This window comes from Oryctolagus cuniculus, chromosome 1 (assembly GCF_051225735.1).
Source record: "Oryctolagus cuniculus isolate XC-2025 breed Fujian yellow rabbit chromosome 1, ASM5122573v1, whole genome shotgun sequence".
Lineage (NCBI taxonomy): Eukaryota > Metazoa > Chordata > Mammalia > Lagomorpha > Leporidae > Oryctolagus > Oryctolagus cuniculus.
Window position 1 is genome coordinate 68,683,428 of NC_142867.1, and position 19,927 is coordinate 68,703,354.

At 45.1% G+C, this 19,927-nt stretch overlaps 1 pseudogene across 1 annotated transcript; it reads left to right on the forward strand.

The window, feature by feature from the left end:
* Positions 1-425: 425 nt before the first annotated feature.
* LOC100349047 (E3 ubiquitin-protein ligase NEDD4-like pseudogene) lies at positions 426-15,822 on the forward strand (annotated as a pseudogene). Its single transcript, XR_016214562.1, has 2 exons — positions 426-441; positions 13,417-15,822. The product of XR_016214562.1 is annotated as an E3 ubiquitin-protein ligase NEDD4-like pseudogene (transcript).
* The last annotated feature ends 4,105 nt before the right edge of the window (positions 15,823-19,927 follow it).

Genomic DNA, 19,927 nt, shown 5'->3' on the forward strand with positions numbered 1-19,927 from the left:
AGACTTTGATTATTAGTCTTTGTACTAAAAGACTGAGTAGAGACCTGCATTCAGGTTCAGACCAATGGGCTCTCCAGTCCACAGCCTCTGTGATGATGACACAAAGAGGCATTCAGGATAGGCCCACTTGCAATTCCTTAGCTCACAGGATAGGAGTGTGTCTACCAAATTCCTACCTGCCTATATCCCCCTATTAGAAGACACATATTTATTAGGTATTTACTGTGTGCCAAGTACTGTGCTGGACACTTGACACTTCACTTCCTCTCCTCATTACACTCCTATGAAATGAAAAGTATTATACCCATTATTCTGAGGACAAATTGATAATCAATATCATTTTGTAGTTACCAAGGTCAAAGAGCCAGTGAATGGTACAGCCATGATATGAACTCACTTTGGAGAGATTCCAGAGCCTGCTCCACATGGCCTCCGTGAATTGTAAGCTGTTCCTTTGAAGCCACTCTTTTGGTCCCTTTACGCTTCAGGACAAATCATGTAGTCACTAAACGTAAGGAAGTCAGGGGCAGGCGCCTGGCACAGCATTCAGATGCTGTTTGATATTCCTGCACCCCGTCAGAACGCCTGGGCTGGAGTCCCTGCTATGCTCCCTATGCCAGCTTCCTGCTTCTGTGTCCCCTGGGTGGCAGCAAATGATGGCCCAAGCATGGGGTCTCTGCCACCCACATGGGAGACCTAGATGGCAGTTCCTGGCTTCTGACTTTGGCCTAACCCAGCCCTGACAGTTGTAGACATTTGGGGAGTGAACCAGCAGATGGAAAATCTCTGTCTCTGTCTCTCTGCCTTTCAAATAATAATAAATTAATGTACAGAGCAAGAAAGAAAGATGGAAAGAAAGAGAAATCAAGAGGAGAAAGATCAAAAGAGAGAGAGAAGAAAAAAGAAAAGTTTTCTCTGAAAATGTTCTGTGTTGGTCTCTTCAGGATGAGTTAATCAAATGCTGAGAACTTGGATGACATAATGGTGTCAGTATCTAAAAACATCTAGAAAACTTTCTTTTTTTTATTTTATTTTTTTGACAGGCAGAGTGGACAGTGAGAGAGAGACAGAGACAGAGAGAAAGGTCTTCCTTTGCCATTGGTTCACCCTCCAATGGCCACTGCGGCCGGCGCGCTGTGGCCGGCACACCGCCACTGATCCGATGGCAGGAGCCAGGTGCTTCTCCTGGTCTCCCATGGGGTGCAGGGCCCAAGCACTTGGGCCATCCTCCACTGCACTCCCTGGCCACAGCAGAGAGCTGGCCTGGAAGAGGGGCAACCGGGACAGAATCCGGCGCCCCGACTGGGACTAGAACAGGGTGTGCCGGCGCCGCAAGGCGGAGGATTAGCCTAGTGAGCCACGGCGCGGGCCTAGAAAACTTTCCATTTACATATGTGAAGTCTGCCATCATGCGCTTGTCTGTGGCTTCCTGGGGAAGGCACTATCTCATTCACCCATTTCCATAGCCCCTAACAAAGGACCAAGCACCCTGTAATTACTGCCATTTATTGTGCACCTATTACGACCACACAACTGGACAAGCATTTTCTCACTTAGCCTGCACAACACTCCTACAAGGTAGATATCATTATCTCCATTTCATACACAGGTACTCTAAGGCTCAGAGACATTGACCAATCACTAATACTGAGTAGCACAATCAGTGGAGGTTACAGGTATCAGAAAAGGCCTTCGAAGCAGGAACAGGCACAGAAGCAGGAAAGAACAGGAACTTGCTCAGACATAACACAACAGATTGACCTAGTTTTCAGAGAAATAATAGCAGTGAGCCACCACCTGCAGCGCCAGAATCCCATACAGGCCCCAGTTTCAGTTCCAGCTACACCACTTCTGATCCAGCTCCCTGCTAATGGGCCTGGGATAGCAGCGGAGGATGGCCTAAGTACTTGGGCCCCTGTCACCCACATGGGAGACCTAGATGAAGCTCCTGGCTCCTGGCTTTGACCTGGCCCAGCCCTAGCCATTGTGGCCATTTTGGGAGTGTTCCAGTGAATAAAGGATCAATCTCGCCGGCGCCGTGGCTCAATAGGCTAATCCTCCACCTTGCGGCGCCGGCACACCGGGTTCTAGTCCCGGTTGGGGCGCCGGATTCTGTCCCGGTTGCCCCTCTTCCAGGCCAGCTCTCTGCTATGGCCAGGGAGTGCAGTGGAGGATGGCCCAAGTGCTTGGGCCCTGCACCCCATGGGAGACCAGGAAAAGCACCTGGATCCTGGCTCCTGCCATCGGATCAGCGCGGTGCGCCGGCCGCAGCGCGCCGGCCACGGCGGCCATTGGAGGGTGAACCAATGGCAAAGGAAGACCTTTCTCTCTCTGTCTCTCTCTCTCACTGTCCACTCTGCCTGTCAAAAATAAAAAAAAAATAAAAAAAAGGATCAATCACTCTTTCTCTCTCCTCCCCCTTCTCTCTCTGTAATTCTGCCTTGCAAATAAATAAATAAAAATTTTAAAAAGAAATAATAGCTCAATTTCCTTTGACACTCATATTTCACAGGTTTACCTTGTTTTTAATTAAATTAAACCACATGTGCCCAGCCAAAATTGGTTTGTTAGCAAACATTATTGACTGCTATTAGAATATAACTCAATAGGTGCTGAGTTAACTCCCTTATGCCTCATTATGCCTCATTATGCCTCATTTTTATCTTTTGTAAAATGGTGTTGTTACACTGATTTAATGACTTCACATAAAGTACTTAGTAAAAAGGAAATAAATGTTTAGGTGCAGAAGCACACATGGGCACATTGATAAGTTTTCTAGAAGGATTGGAGGAGAGCAATAAACCCTGATTTCCTTACATAGAGGCACATCTAGTTTCTCCAGAAGGCAGGCACTTCTAAAAGTTTATGGAGGGCTGGCACTATGGTGTAGCAGGTAAAGCCACTGCCTGCAGTGCCAGTATCCCAAATGGGCACAGGTTCGAGTCCTGGCTGCTCCACTTCTGATCCAGCTCTCTGCTATGGTCTAGGAAGGCAGTGGAAGATGGCCCAAGACCTTGGGCCCCTGCACCCATGTGGGAGACCTGAAAGAAGCTCCTGGCTCCTGACTTTGGATTGGTGCAGCTCCAGCCCATTGCAGTCACCTGGGGAGTGAACCAACAGATGGAAGAACCTCCTTTCTCTCTCTCTCTCTACCTCTACCTCTCTGTAACTCTGCCTTTCAAATATATAAATAAATCATTTTTTTAAAAAGTGAAAGGACGGAAAAAGATATTCTTAAAAAAAGTTTATGGAAAGTGGAATTAAAAGATAGATTTAGGGGCTGCTGTTGCACAGGGGGTTAAGCCACTGCTTGCAATACACAGGCATCTGATCCAGCTTCCTGCTAATGGGTCTGGGAAGGTAGCAAACAAGGCTCAAGTACTTGGGCTCCTGCCACCCATGTGAGAGGCCAAGATGGAGTTCCTAGCTCTTGGCTTTAGCTTGGCCCTGTCCTGACCTTTGAGACCATCTGCAGAGTGAACCAGCAGATAGAGATTGATCTCTCTCACCCTCTCTGTCACTCTGCCTTTCAAATCAATCAATAATCTTTTTAAAAAAAAGATTTATTTTGGTGCCAAAAATTTTGAATCCTATGCATAATTTTTTCACAATATGTATTTTATGAACTTTTTGAAGACTTTTCATATGCATGGATTTCAAAATTATTTTCATAGCATAATAAATTTCTAATTCCATTTTCTAAGAACTTTTGAATACAGTCCCTTGTATTATGGACTGGTTTTATTAGACAAGATAGATGCCTGTTATGGATCATAGAAAATTTTCCCACAACAAATGCTACCTTCTCATTCTAATTAAATGTGTGCTTTGTCTTCAGGATATCTGACTCATACCTATCCAAAGCCTTCTTATTCAACAGTCTGGCCTGAAAGCAGGAAGCAGTAAAAAAGCAAGTGGCTCCTTCTTCAGCCTCTGAATGACTGCCACAATAAAGAAATCAATAACACCCTTTTCATATTCCCAAATGACACTTACAAGGTGTTTCTTAATTTCTACTCCACTGCAACAAATACACTCTGAGGAGTATCACACTGCAAGCTATAGATCCTAAGAGTGCTGCCACCTGTAAGATATGTCATGCTCTTTGAGGTTGGAGAGCTCCTACCCCTGATTCAGCTTCCCAGTCTTTGGTAGTCAATTGCAAGCTCCCTAGATTGCTACATCTGCAATGGAAAAGCTCAAAGCTAAGGCCTTCCAGAGTAATGTGACGAGAGAAGGCTTTAGAGGCAGACAGAATTCAGCCCAAATTCAGTCTGTGCCACTTGCCAGCTGCGTGATCTGCAAAGTCACTTGGCCTCTCCGAGCCTCAGGTTCCTCAACCATACATGAATAATCTTTGTTACATTCAGTCTTTGAGAAGACTGATTGACTGATTGGAGAAGCAGGGAGGAAACAAGAGAAAGAAGGAGAGCAAGACAGAGAGACGTCCCTGCCACTGGTTCACTTCCCAAATGCTCCACAATGGCCCCAGCAGGGACTGAAGCCAGGATCTGAGTACTCAATCCAGAGGAAAGACTATTCTGTTCTAAGGAAAAGAGGAAAGAGACCCTGAGCAGCAAAAATGCCAGGTGTTCTGACATTAGCCAAAAAATAGATCACTCAAGACAAACTGCCTAGTTGTAATACGTCTTTGAAGAAAAACATCTTAATCTCACTAGGTGATTATTCCTGTGGGGAGCAACTCAGACTAGACTAAGTTACTGGAATTAAGACTTATTCTATGCATCTGCTCTCCCACAATATGGCGTTGGGGAGGGAGAAACAGCTTCTACACAGCTGCCTCCAGTTCAACCAATAAACTGTAGGACCTGCTCCTGATTGGAGGAGGGCAGCGTACTCGGCGTGTGGGTAGCAGAGTTGGGATTGGTGGAAGAGGACTATAAAGGAGGAGAGAGACACCATGCACCAGGAACACCTATCTGAAGGAACACCTGTGCAGCCCCCGAGAGAGCCGGCCGGCGGTGTGCCGCTCCCCCGCGGAAGTGGGGAAAGTGGCAGGGGGAACCGCCCTTCCACGGAGGTGGAAAGGACGGTAGCCAACCCGGGAAGAACCAGCAGCAAACCCGGGGAGGGCCAAGCAGACAAAAGAACAGCGCAGGGTCCTGTGTCGTTCCTCCACGAAGAGGGGGAGCGACAATTCCGGATTTCAATAATCTTCCCATAAACTTCTACCTTAATCCAATCTAGTCTAAATTCCCTTTCTTTCTACTCATTTTTTTTCTGTTTTGTTATAGAAAAGAAACAAAACAAAAGGATTAGGCAAGGTTCTTCACTATAAACCTGATGACTAGAGCCGGCGCTGTGGCACAGTGGGTTAAGCATCTGCCTGAGGTGCCAGCATCCTTTGTGGACACTGGTTCCAGTCCTGGTTGCTCCACTTCCATTCAGCTCCCTGCTGATAGCCTGGGAAAGCAGTAGAAGATGATTCAAGTGCTTGGGCTCCTGCACCCACATGGAAGACCTGAAAGAAGTTCCTGGGCCTTGGCTTCAGATCAGCCCAGCTCCTGCCATTGCAGCCATTTGGGGGGTGAACCAGCTGATGGAAGACCTCTCTCCCTCTGTCTGTAACTATGCCTCTCAAGTAAATAAATCAATCTTTGAAAAAACAACCTGAAACTTTTTGAGTGGACATGACAAATAGATTTCAGCAATATGGTGCTACCTGGGGTAGCACAACATGAGTCAGTGGAAAAGCAAGCTGTGATCAATTAGTCATGTCAGCCTTCCGTTTTCTAGAAATAGAGAGGTCATACACTTGGCCACGTTTGCCATCTCTGAGTTTTCTAATCCTTCATAGAAAAAAAATAAACATTCCATCTACTTACAAGGACCAAAGATTATTCCTCAGTGAGTCAGCAAAGACATGGAATGTGATTAGCAGGTTTTTGATGTAAAACCAATTTGCAAACTGCTCAGCACTGTGCTTGGATGTGCTAAGGTGTCACCTCAGGTGTTAAGCAACATGAGCTGCGAGTGAGAATCTTACACCCACCAACAGCCCTCCCTTCCAGGTGATCTCATCATCCGAGCTGTGATCACTGACACCAAGTGTGCTTTTACAGCAGGATGGGAGCTGACAGCTAAAGAATAAGTTAGGGGATGGCATTATGGCTCAGAGGGTTAAACGACTACGACGCTGGCATCCTGTATCAGTGCAGAGTCCTGGTTGCTCCACTTCCAATCCAGCTCCCTGCTAATGCACCTGCTAATGCAGAAGTTGAATCAAGGTGCTACCTATGTCAGAGAATGAGATGAAGCTCCTGCCTTGAGCTTGGGTCTGGCCCAGACCTGGGTGTTGCAGCCATTTGGAGAGAGAACTAGCAGATGGAAGATCTTTGTCTCTTTCTCTCTCTGTTACTCTGCATTTCAAATAAATAAATAAACCTTAAAAGTGGGGAGGAGGGACTGGCATTGTGGCATAGGGGGTAAAGCTGCTGCCTGCGATGCCAGTATCCCATATGGGCACCAGGTTGAGTCCCAGCTGCTCCACTTCCAATCCAGCTCTTTGCTAATGTGCCTGGGAAAGCAGCAGAGGATGGCCCAAGTATTCGGGCCCCTGAACCCATGTGGGAGACCCAGAGGAAGCTTCTGGCTCCTGGCTTTAGACTGGCCCAGCTCCAGTGTTTGTGGCTATTTTGGGAGTGAACCAGTGGATGTTTAAACAGACAAATAAAACAAAGGATTAGCAAGTTGGTCTGATTTGTGGTAACCATTTCCAATTACTTGCTCTATTGACATACAAGAATCAAGCTGAATTGTTGTCCTTGAAATCCCTGTTTTGCCTGTCTCCACACTCTTTTTTTATTATGAAAAATTTTAAATCATCAAAATTAGAAAGAACAGGATAAAAAAATGTTCTTTACCCAAATTGAACAAGAACTAGGCTTTGGCCAGACGTGCTGCATCTATCTTCTTTTTTAAACAGCTATTTTTAAAATTTATTTATTTATTTGAAAGGCAGAGTTACAGAGAGGCAGAGAGATCTTCCATCCACTGATTCACTCCCCAAATGGCCACAGTGGCCGGAGCTGGGCTGATCCAAAGCCAGGAGTTGCCTTGTGTCTCCCACGTGCGTGCAAGGACCCAAGGACTTGAACCATTTTCTACTGCTTTCCCAGGCCATAGCAGAGAACTGGATCAGAAATGGAGCAGCCAGGACTTAAACCGGCGCCCATATGGGATGCTGGCAGTGCAGGCGGCGGCTTTACCTGCTACGCCATAGTGCCAGTCCCTAAAACAACTATTTTAAAGCAAGACCTCTTGCAACCTCCTCCCAAGATACTTTATACATGATTATCTATTTACATTATTCTGAATTTATCCACTTAAGTACTTAGTTGTTACTAAATTTGAGCCTCTATCCTCTATATTTCATGTAAACTGAATGGGAGATATAATGACCTTATTAGGTTCCTTATTAGGTTCAAATTTCTTTTTTATTTTTTTTATACAGGAGACAAATCAAGAGGCACATCCGGCTTGGTTGTTCCACTCTGAGTGAAGTTAAGATTGATCAATGGGTTTAGGTTATGTCAGCCAATTTTTCCATTGTAATATATTCCAAAAGCCTTTTATATAATGTTCCATCCTTTATTGATTCTTGAAAAATGATGATTTTCCTAATTCTTATATTCCTTCCTTATCAAATTTCCTTATCAAATTAAGACTAGTTGCTCACCTTGGAATGCAGATTGTACATGTCAGCCAGGCAGGATAATGTTTATTTCTCTCTCTCTTTTTTTTTTTTTTGGTGTGCAGTATGCCCTTTATTTATATTTACCACTTTGGAAATGTGTGGACTCAAGATTAATGAGTATTTCTCTTTAATTGCCAACTTTCAGGGAAAGGACTGGATATGACCAATGGTTTCCAGTAGTCTGTTTTGGTGTTCCCCTTTCCCTCCATGAATTTATTAGACTTGCATAAAATCTGTGTATTTCAATCAAACTCAATCACTTTTTTATACTTAAATTATCCCATCTTTGGCCATTTAGAGTTCCTTTTTATTGGCTGCTGGGTCCTTTTGATACAACCCACTGATCTTTGATAACATCATATTTTGGGGGGGCTGGCTTTGTGGTATAGCAGGTTAAGCTGCTGCCTACAATGCCTGGCATCACATAGAGGCACAAGTTTGAGCCCTGGCTATTCCACTTCTGGTCCAGATCCCTGCTAAGAGGAAGGCAGATTTTATGCACTAAAATAAACTTTTTTTAAAAAAAGATAAAGATAGGTGATGATGATTTAGATAGATAGATAGATAGATAGATAGATTTCCTGTGTAATTTGGGGGAAGTTTTTTTTTTAATATTTTATTTATTGGGGCCAGTGCTGTGGCACAGTAGACAATCCTTCGCCTGCAGAGCTGGCATCCCATATGGGCGCCAGTTCTAGTCCCGGCTGCTCCACTTCCCATCCAGCTCTCTGCTTATGGCCTGGGAATGCAGTGGAAGATGGCCCAAGCACTTGGGCCCCTGCACCCATGTGGGAGACCCAGAAGAAACTCCTGGTTCCTGGCTTTGGATCAGTTCAGCTCCAGCCATTGTGGCCATTTTGGGTGTGAACCAGCAGACGGAAGACCTTTCTCTTTGCCTCTCCCTCTCTGTCTGTAACTCTACCTCTCACATAAACAAAATCCTAAAAAAAAAAACAAAACAAAACAAAAAAAACCAACTGTCTATTTCCATCTGTCTCTACTTTTCAAATTAAATAATCTTAAAAATAAAAAAATTAAACATTTGATAGAAAAAACTGGCAGTTTCTATATAATACATAATATATATACATATATTATAATATAATATATACATATATATTACATATTATATCTGTATATATATAACATATATATTCTACCTTTTGTTAGAAAAGATAGCTACTTTACATGTATTATTCTCCGCTTTGCTTCTTTTAACTTACATGTATTCTGGAGCTAATTATGGAAAATATATGAAGAATCTCCTTCATTTTTAGGTGTATTGTCTTCCATGTGTGTATTGATCTATCATTTTTATTCATCCAATCCTATTCATGGATATTTCCATAATTTCAAATCTTTTGGTACTTCAGATAATGCCTCTGTAAATCACCTTCAGAGTATGCGATCTTCTTGTTTAACCCTCCTACAATCTAAAGGTAAAGGTCCACTATGTCTAAAAAGCTGCCCCCTACCACACCCAATCTGAGTCATCCATTCTGATGGGCATTTATCACAGACTTTGGGAACCCAGTGCCTTTTGAGCACCCTTCTCATGTTTCAAGAATTTCCCTCTTTTGAGGCCTACCTAGTTAGAAGAAAAAAATAGTTATTTCTTCTTCTCTCCACCTTAGCAGCTGGAGCACAGGCACATGACGGGTGCTGCTCTAGTTAGGTACCCTTGTGTGAGATATTGGTGAAGGAGGCAGTGTGAGGGGAAAGACTGGTACAGAGCCAAGTGGTTTGCAGGGAATAGAATGAGTTGTAAGGCTGACCTCCTGACACAGAAGAGCCATTGACGCCTTCGACAGCAGCAGTTGCAGTCAAATTGAGCTCTGGGTGCCAACAGTTGCTGAACGGTAGCAGGGCGGGCAGTAGCTGCAGTTTTTCCGTCCGCTCAGTTGCGCTGGATAATTCTGAGTGACTTCCTTGGATGCCTCGCCCTCCAGTTGTTTCCTCCAGCCTCCCCAACAATTCTATGAGCCATCCCATACCATTGTGGTTTTTTTTGGTTTCGTTTTTATTGAGACAAAAAGCTGAAGAGAGAGAGTGAGCTCCTATTTACTAGTTCACCCCCCCAAAATGGGCACAGTGGCTGGGGTGAAGCTGGGAGCCAGGAACTCAGTCCAGGTTCATCATGAGGGTGGCAGGAACTAAATCACTTGAGCCATCCTCAGTGCTTCCCAAGGTCTGCACTAGCAGGAAGCTGGAGTCAGGAGCTGGAGCCAGGAACTGAACCCAGGCACTCCGATACAGGATTCAGGCAATCTAAGTGGTGCCTTAACTGCTAGGCCTTTTTTTTTTTTTTTTTTTTTTTTAAGATTTATTTATTGGGGCCGGCACTGTGGCGCAGCAGGTTAACGTCCTGGCCTGAAGCACTGGCATCCCATATGGGCACCGGTTCAAGATCCGGTTGCTCCATTTCCAATCCAGCTCTCTGCTATGGCCTGGGAAAGCAGTAGAAGATGGCCCAAGTCCTTGGGCCCCTGCACCTGCATGGGACACCCGGAAAAAGCTCCTGGCTCCTGGCTTTGGATTGGTGCAGCTCCAGCCGTTGCAGCCAATTGGGGAGTGAACCATTGGATGGAAGTCCTCTCTCTCTCTCTCTCTCTGCCTCTTCTCTCTCTGTGTAACTCTGACTTTCAGAAAAATAAATAAATCTTTAAAAAAAGATTAATTTATTTATTTTGAAAGTCAGAGTTACAGAGAGACAAGGAGGGAGGGAGGGAAGGAGAGGGAGGGAGAGAGAGAGAAAGATATCTTCTACCCACTGTTTCACTCCCAGATGACCCCAATGGCTAGGGCTGAAGCCAGGAACCAGGAGCTTCTTCCGGGTCTCTTACATGGGTGGCAAGGCGCAACTACTTGGGCCACCTTCTGCTGCTTTCCCAGGCCCATTAGCAGGGAGCTGGATTGGAAGTGAAGCAGCTAGGACATGAACCGGCACCCATATGAGATGCCAGTGTCACAGGTGGAGGCTTTATTGGCTATACCACGACACTGGCCCTTATCCTTTTAATAAATACCCTTTCTGCTTAATCTGTCAGCTTCAGTTTCTGTTACTCGAAGCCAGCAAATAGTCGATGCAGCAGATCCTTGAAGTCAGGGACAGCATAAATTTTAGTTTCCACAGGGACCTGAACATCCTGACTAGCTCTCCACCCTGTTCCTTTACCCTGAGAGTGCCTGTGACTTCTGGGATAGAAGGATTTACAGTCTAACAGGAGGAACTGGGTTGTTAAGGGTCAAGCAGCTCTCCTGCAGAAACCCTTTTGAAAATAATCGATCCTAAGAAGCAGAGGCTGTTTCCCTGACTCCTGGAGAAGAAGACTGGATGCTGGTGATCAAGAGGGGTTCAGCAGGGATCCAGCAGAGCTCCAGGACCAGTACAGCAGATAGATGGTGAGGCCCACGGTCACAGCAGAAGACAAACTGTAAGGATCCCTATTCCCACCTACCTGAAAGCTCCTGGAGGCCATGAAGGAAAAACTGAACTTCCAGATAACCAAGGAGGAAGGCCTAAAGACCCAGGACTGGGGGGAATTCTGGAAGTGGACTCACTGGGGCCCAGGGGCAAGCCTGCCCAGGTCCCATGTATTCAGACTGCTAATCTGTTATCTGTCTTTGATAGCAAACATTGCTGCCCAGTTTGTCATTTGTCCTTTCATTTTGTGTGTTGATGAAGACATTTGAATTACTGATATTTTCTTTATATTTTTGTATTTTTTTGTATTTTCCTAGGCTTTTGTTTCACTGGTTTCTCCCTTTTCCAAAAATATGTTCAATATTCTCTTATACTTGCCTATAGTTTTTTTTTTTTAAAAGTATTATTTTGTTTCCATGCTGCTGGGCCCCTAATGAGCTAGTTTTTTTTCTGCACAGGTCTTCTACCCCAGAACCCACAGCACTCTTAGGGTGAAGGAAGAAGGGTAAAGAGCAAGTCAGTAGGTGATCAGGGCCCTGGGATGCCTGAAATTATCCCCTCTCTGACCTCTGGGATCTGCTACATCAGCTATTTCTGTGCTGCAAGTGACAGAAGCTGATGCTTGCAGATTAAACAGCCAGGACTTGAACTGGTGCCATATGGGATGCTGGCACTGCAGATAACTGTTTAATTTGCTGTGCCACAGTGCTGGCCCCTAATAATTATAGATTTTAAAAACTATTACTAACTAACTTGTTTGAAAGACTGAAAGAAACAGAAATAGAGACAAAGAGTGCTCCCATCCACTGGTTCACTTCCCAAATGCCTGTAGGGCTGGGTCAACCCAAACTCAAGAGCCAAGTACTCAGTCCTGGTCTCCCATGTGTGTGGCAAGGACACAAGTGCTTGAGTCATCACCTGCTGCCTCCCAAGGTGCACATTAGCAGGAAGTTGGAATAGAGAATGGAGCTAGGACTCAAACCCAGTTACTCCAATATGGCATTTAGGGTCCCAACTGGCATCTTAAGCACTATGCCAAATGTCCTATGGTTATGTTTTCCAACCAGGTTTGAATCTTAAAGAGCTACATACTAAAAGATAGGATGCCTGTGATTTATGTCAAAGGCATATAGTGGTGGGAGAGAGGGAAGGATATAAATGAAATAAGATTGGCTACGAATTGTTGCTTGTCAAAGCTGGATAATGAGTATATGAGGGTTTTTTTTTTTACTCTACATTCTATTTTTACATACATTAACGTTTGAATTTTTCCATCATAAAAAGTAAAAAAAAATTTTTTTAAATATAATGGCAGTGAGGTAGCAATGGGAGTTGTTAAATATTCATTAAATGAAGCTCCAGTTTCTCAGGGTGTCACATTTGTTGGGCCTTGCTTAATCGGGCTGCATCTTGCCAACGACTATGAACATCAGCAACAGCAAATCTTTATTGAGTCTTCTGTGTGTCAAGTCCAATGAAAGAGAAAGTTTCTTTTCACAGTGATATAAAGAGATGCAATTTATCAGTTATAAAAATAGTATAATGAAATCATTTCTCCCACAGTGAGGCCCTGATGACTCTTCTAAAATAAATAACATTACTTACATAATTTTGAAAATACACCTCTACTAAAAAGAGGATAAAACATAATCAGACCATGTCATAATGTCATTGAAAATGATTTACTAATTTCCCAACTACCATCATGACAAAGGCTCTCTGCCAGGCCTGCCTCATGCCTGGACCCCACCTCCTTCCCCAGCCCCACAGCCTACCCATCTCCACAGCCACGAGAAGGGACTTAGAATTCAACAGCATTCACTGGTCTCCTAACATGACTCGGGCTTATGCCATGTGCATGCCATGCTGTCTCTTCACACCTGAAACTGCTTTGAGTTTCAACTGACTTGTCATCTTCTCTGAGATACCTCCTTTGAACCACCACTGCCACCCTCCCCTGCCAAAATAAGCAAGCTGCCCTTTTGTGCTCTCTGTGTAGGGAGTTTGAAGGGGAAATCTCTTCATGGAGAACAGGCATAAAATCCTGTTAATTCACCGTGTATGACTTAAGACCTGAGACATGTTAGATCAGTGAACACTTATTGAATGAATGAATTAACAAATTAATGAACATAGCTTCCTCACCTGAATGTCAAACCTTAACATCTAGGACAGTACCATAACTTATGAATATTTATCAAAATAATTAAAATTACCTGTGAAAGAAAAGGCACAATAACTAATTTTTTAAAATATTTATTTATTTATTTGAAAGGCAGAGTTAGAGAGTTACAGAGAGGTAGAGGCAAAGAGAGAGAGGTCTTCCATCTGCTGGTTCACTCCCCAAATGTCTGCAATGGCTGGAGCTGGAATGATCCAAAGCCAGGTGACTCCCTGGGGCTGGCCGTGCCCCCGCCACCCGCCTCCCCTGTGTCCCGGACCAGCCCCCAGGAGCTGACAGAGGAGCTGAGCAGGCGGCTTCAGGTCACTCTGGACGCCAACGGGGAGCAGTTCAGTTCCCTCATCAGAGAGCCCTCCTCCAGGCTGCGTTCCTGCAGTGTCACCGACGCCGTCGCCGAGCAGGCCCATCTGCCACCGCCGTCAGTGGCCTATGTACACACCACGCCGGGCCTTCCTTCAGGCTGGGAAGAAAGGAAAGATGCTAAGTGACGCACATACTATGTCAATCATAACAATCGAACCACAACTTGGACTCGGCCCATCATGCAGCTTGCAGAAGACGGCGCCGCCTCCGGATCGGCCACAAACAGTAGCAACCACCTAATCGAGCCTCAGATCCGCCGGCCTCGTAGCCTCAGCTCGCCAACAGTAACTTTATCTGCCCCGCTGGAGGGTGCCAAGGACTCCCCCGTGCGTCGGGCTGTGAAAGACACCCTTTCCAACCCACAGTCCCCACAGCCGTCCCCCTACAACTCCCCCAAACCTCAGCACAGAGTCACCCAGAGCTTCCTGCCGCCCGGCTGGGAGATGAGGATCGCGCCCAACGGCCGGCCCTTCTTCATTGACCACAACACAAAGACGACGACGTGGGAAGATCCACGCCTTAAGTTCCCAGTTCATATGCGGTCAAAGGCATCTTTAAACCCCAATGACCTCGGCCCTCTCCCGCCTGGCTGGGAAGAAAGGATTCACTTGGACGGCCGGATGTTCTACATCGATCACAACAGCAAAATCACCCAGTGGGAAGACCCAAGACTGCAGAACCCAGCCATCACCGGTCCGGCCGTTCCTTATTCCAGAGAATTTAAGCAGAAATACGACTACTTCAGGAAGAAGCTGAAGAAGCCGGCTGATATTCCAAACAGATTTGAAATGAAGCTCCACAGGAACAACATATTCGAAGAATCCTACCGGAGGATCATGTCGGTGAAAAGACCAGATGTCCTGAAAGCCAGACTCTGGATAGAATTCGAGTCGGAGAAAGGCCTGGACTATGGGGGCGTGGCCAGAGAATGGTTCTTCCTACTGTCCAAAGAGATGTTCAACCCTTACTATGGTCTCTTTGAGTACTCTGCCACGGACAACTACACACTTCAAATCAACCCCAATTCAGGCCTCTGTAATGAAGACCACTTGTCCTATTTCACGTTTATCGGGAGAGTCGCGGGTCTGGCTGTATTTCATGGGAAGCTCTTGGATGGTTTCTTCATCCGCCCGTTTTACAAAATGATGCTGGGGAAGCAGATAACCCTGAACGACATGGAGTCCGTGGACAGTGAATACTACAACTCTTTGAAGTGGATCTTAGAAAATGACCCCACCGAACTGGACCTCATGTTCTGCATAGATGAGGAGAACTTCGGGCAGACATACCAAGTGGACCTGAAGCCCAATGGCTCAGAGATAATGGTGACGAATGAAAACAAAAGGGAATATATCGACTTGGTCATCCAGTGGAGGTTTGTGAACCGGGTCCAGAAGCAGATGAACGCCTTCCTGGAGGGATTCACAGAACTCCTTCCCATTGACCTGATTAAAATTTTTGATGAAAATGAGCTGGAGTTGCTGATGTGTGGTCTCGGGGATGTGGACGTGAACGACTGGAGACAGCATTCTATCTACAAGAATGGCTACTGCCCAAACCACCCGGTCATCCAGTGGTTCTGGAAGGCTGTGCTTCTGATGGACGCCGAGAAGCGCATCCGGTTACTGCAGTTTGTCACGGGCACGTCCCGGGTACCTATGAATGGATTTGCCGAACTTTATGGTTCCAGTGGTCCTCAGCTGTTTACAATAGAGCAATGGGGAAGTCCTGAAAAGCTGCCCAGAGCTCACACATGCTTTAATCGCCTCGACTTACCTCCGTACGAAACCTTCGAAGATTTACGGGAGAAACTGCTCATGGCCGTGGAGAACGCCCAGGGCTTCGAAGGGGTGGATTAAGCCGCCCCCGCCGGCCGCGGCCGTCGGGCAAGTTCCGCTTGCACTTTCGCGTTGGCCTAACGGACTTTGCAGAGACGGTGGCAGAGCAGCAGCCGAGCCTTCGCCCAGGCCCTCGCCCGAGCCCCGCCGTGGGGACCCAGTCCCGGCTCGAGTTCCTGCCTCTTCCGCCACACTTGATGTGTACGCTAATTACATTTCAGGAGGACTGACTCTATTTATGTTGTGCCTCTGCAGGCAAAACCCTTAATAAATATTTTGCATACTTTCAAAAAAAAAAAAAAAAGCTCTTCCGGGAAGCCGACAAGATGGCGGAAGTGGAGCAGAAGAAGAAGTGGACGTTCCGCACGGCTGCAAAGGCCCAAGCACTTGGGCCATCTTCTACTCTACTTTCCTAGGCCATAGCAGAGAGCTGGATCAGAAGTAGAACAGCTGGGTCTCCAACCAGCACTCATATGGAATACTGGCACTGCAGGATGTGGCTTTACCTGTTATGCCACAGTGCCGACCCCACAATATCTATATTAAGGTCGATATCCAAACTAACCACTTAAAAGACTTTGATCCAGGGCTTAAAAATAAGTTAAAGACAAAAAGTTTTTTGGAGGTTGAATATAATGAAATATTTTCCAAATTTGAATAACCTGGTTTAAAAGTGTGAAATAAAAACATATCTCTAGCTTTTAGTGTGAACAGACATTTATTAACTTAAGTGTTTAACATGCATTGTTTTAAAAGTTACTAAACAAAAATGTTGATTTTATTTTACCAAAAGAAAAAAGCTGGAAAGATTTTTAGAACTCGGTTAGATTCTTATGTGGAACAGATCACTTTCTCTGCACTCACAGTGCCTATGGAACTAAAGAAATATATGCAGCGAGCGAGCAGCACGTGATTTCCTGCATCTGGAAGAGCCAGGACCCTTACATCATGAATGACATCACCTTATTGATCTAATTTCTAAAAGACAATGGAATGATTTCTTCTTGCCCAATATAGTAGTTTGGACCAGCAACTTCCTAGCGGGATGATGGAGGGCTCCGGGGACAAAGGACCATTGTTGGTCCCCTCTCTGCAGAAGGTGGTTTACAAAGTGATCTTTCTTAGGAGTCAGCCTGGGACTGGTTGCACCCCGCGTGACAGGTGCTCTTACATAAGGAAGGCAGAATTGGATTCAATTTGGATAGCTTTCCTTTTTTGAAACCATCTTTCTCTGAAATAGTCCTCTCTAAAAGTCAGTAGAACAACAGGAGGGAAAAGTGAGATCTTGAAGTCCCCAGGGAATCAGGGCCGAATTTCCTTCCCTTTCTTTATTCATCCATCTTTTCACAGCTGCCATCCGCTGGGACCTTTTTTGAGAGGAGGTTTTATTCCCTCACTTTCTTTTAGGATCCTGCCTCACATAATCTTCACTGGCTTTTCACAAAGAAAACTAGGACTCCCATTTATTTTATCCAATCCACTGCTACATTCAGCCTTGAAAACAGCATGCAGTGTATTATCCCCTCACAGGGACAAATAGCAGGATGGAGCCTGACGAATTTCCATGAGGCTGATTTCTGCTAATCAAACACTTGTATTCTCTGACACCCTTTCAGTTCCTGTTGATAAATGAGTAGTACCAGAAAGAACATTATCTTTTAGTATGAAACTCAGAATGCATAGAAAATAGATAATACTAGCCGGCGCCGCGGCTCACTAGGCTAATCCTCTACCTAGCGGCGCCGGCACACCCTGTTCTAGTCCTGGTCCGGGCGCCGGAATCTGTCCTGGTTGCTCCTCTTCCAGGCCAGCTCTCTGCTGTGGCCCGGGAAGGCAGTGGAGGATGGCCCAAGTGCTTGGGCTCTGCACCCCATGGGAGACCAGGAGAAGCACCTGGCTCCTGCCTTCGGATCAGCGCGGTGTGCGGCAAAAGGAAGACCTTTCTCTCTGTCTCTCTCTCACTGTCCACTCTGCCTGTCAAAAAAAAAAAAAAAAAAAAGAAAGAAAGAAAGAAAGAAAATAGATAATACTGAGATCTTCATGTGAAAATCACTCGAATGGGAGAGTAGTCATATTGCAACACTGTCAAAATGCACACTACACATATCCTTTGATTTGACAATTCTGCTGCAGGATTCTAGCTCACAGGAATACTCTCACCTCACAGCAAAGGCATCGGAACAACTTATTTTTTGAATCACATCTACGGAGCATATGAACTAACATAAAAAGACATATATTGTAACATGGAAAAGTTGACTGAAGAACAGTATATAGGAGACTTTATTTTTGTGGGAAAAAATCACACCATATGTACATGGGTACATATATTTATATAAACAAGGGTATTTCAAAAAGTTAATGGAAAAACATAATTAAAACCTAAGTTTATTTTGGTACACAAGAAATGAAATTCGTGCATAGCACTTTTGTCTTTAATCCAGAAGCATAGCACTTTCATAATATACATTTTGCCACAAACCTTTCGAAGACCTTTTGTATGAATGGCTTTTGAGATTTTTTTGCACCAAAATACAATTATCTTTTAATTCCACTTTCTATGAACTTTCAGAAACAGCCTTTTATTTATGGATGTAAAAAAAAGTAAACTCCTAACAGTGGTTCCTCTCTAGGGAGAGTGAGAAGTATGGTCAGGGGAAATTTCATTCATCCATTTTGGCATTATTTAAGTTTATTTTTAAAAAATGAAGGAAATAGGAGCTGACACTGTGGCACAGTGGGTTAAAGCCCTGGCCTTATGTTCAAATTATATGGATGCCCATTCAAGTCCCAGCTGCTCTGCTTCCAATCCAGCTCTCTGTTAATGCACCTGGGAAAGCAGTAAAAGATGGCCCAAGTCCTTGGGCCCCTGCACTCCTGTGGGAGACCTGGAGGAAGTTCCTGGCTCCTGGCTTCGGATTAGTCCTGCTCTGGCCGTTGAGGTCATTTGGGGAGTGAACCAGTGAATGGAAGACATCTCTCTCTCTCTCTCTCCCCCTCCCTCCCTCCCTCCCTCCCTCTGCCTTTCTCTGTAACTCTGTCTTTCAAATAAATAAAATAAATCTTTAAAAAAAATAAAATTAAAAATAAAAAAGAAAGAAATGCAGGTCCGGCACTGTGGCACAGCAGGTTAAACTGCCATCTGCAGTGCCAGCAGCCCATTTGGGTGCCAGTTCATGTCCTGATTGCTCCACTTCCGATCCTGGGAAGGCAGCAAAGGATGGCCCAGGACCTTGGGCCCCTGTGCCCACATGGGAGACCCAGAAGAAGCTCCTGGCTCTTGGCTTTGGCCAGGGTTGGGCCATTTTGGCCATTTGTGTGATGAACCAGAGAACAGAAGACCTCTCTGTCTTGCCTTCTCTCTCTCGCTCTCGCTCTCGCTCTCACTCTCTAACTCTGCCTTTCAAATAAATAAATAAATCCAAAACCAAAAAAAGGCAGGAAATTTAGAATAAAGGAATGGGCATACTGCAGTTGGTTTATAGAGCATTTATTCTGTGCTAGGCACAGGGTAGACACTTTATATGTAGGTTATCACATATATTCCTTAAGCCTTCTAAAGTAGGTAGGATCATCTCTACTAACTGAGGAGAAAGCAGATTTGGAGAAGTGTGTAACTTGCCCAAGATAACAGGGGAAGTAAGTAGCTGGGATTGAGATGCGGGCCTTTCTTTCTTTTTTAAAGATTGGTTTATTTATTTGCAAGGCAGAGTTAGAGAGAGAGAGAGAGAGAGAGAAAAGAAGAGAGAGAGACAGATCTTCCATCTGCTGCTTCATTCCCCATATGGCTGCAACAGCTGGAAGCTGGGCCAGTTGAAAGCTAGGACTGGGTCTCCCACATGGTTACAGGACCCAAGTACTTAGCCATCCTCTGCTGCCTTCCCAGGCACATTAGCAGGGAGCTGGATTGGAAGTAGAACAGTAGGGACTCGAACTGGTACCCAAATGAGATGCTGACGTCACAAGCAGTGGCTTTACTCCCTTTGCCACAACTCTGGAACCAGATACAGGTCTTTTTTTTTTTTTTTTTAAGATTTATTTATTTAAAAGAGTTACAGAGAAAGAGAGGCAGAGGCAGCCAGAGAGATCTTCCATCTACTGCTTCACTCTCCAAATGGCCACAACGGCCAGAACTGGGTCAGACTGAAGCCAGGGGCCAGGAGCTTCATCCAGGTCTCCCAGGTGGGTATAGGGGCTTAAGGACCTGGGTCACCCTCCGCTGATTTCCCAGGGGCATCACCAGAGAGATGGATTGGAAGTGGAACAGCCAGAACTGTAACCCACTGAGCCACATAATTTAAATATTTAAATGTCTAAAAGAAATTAAAAATATCATTATCATATATAATAAAGCTAATAATTCCTTAATATCCCAACCCATGCAAATTTTCCCAGATTGTCTC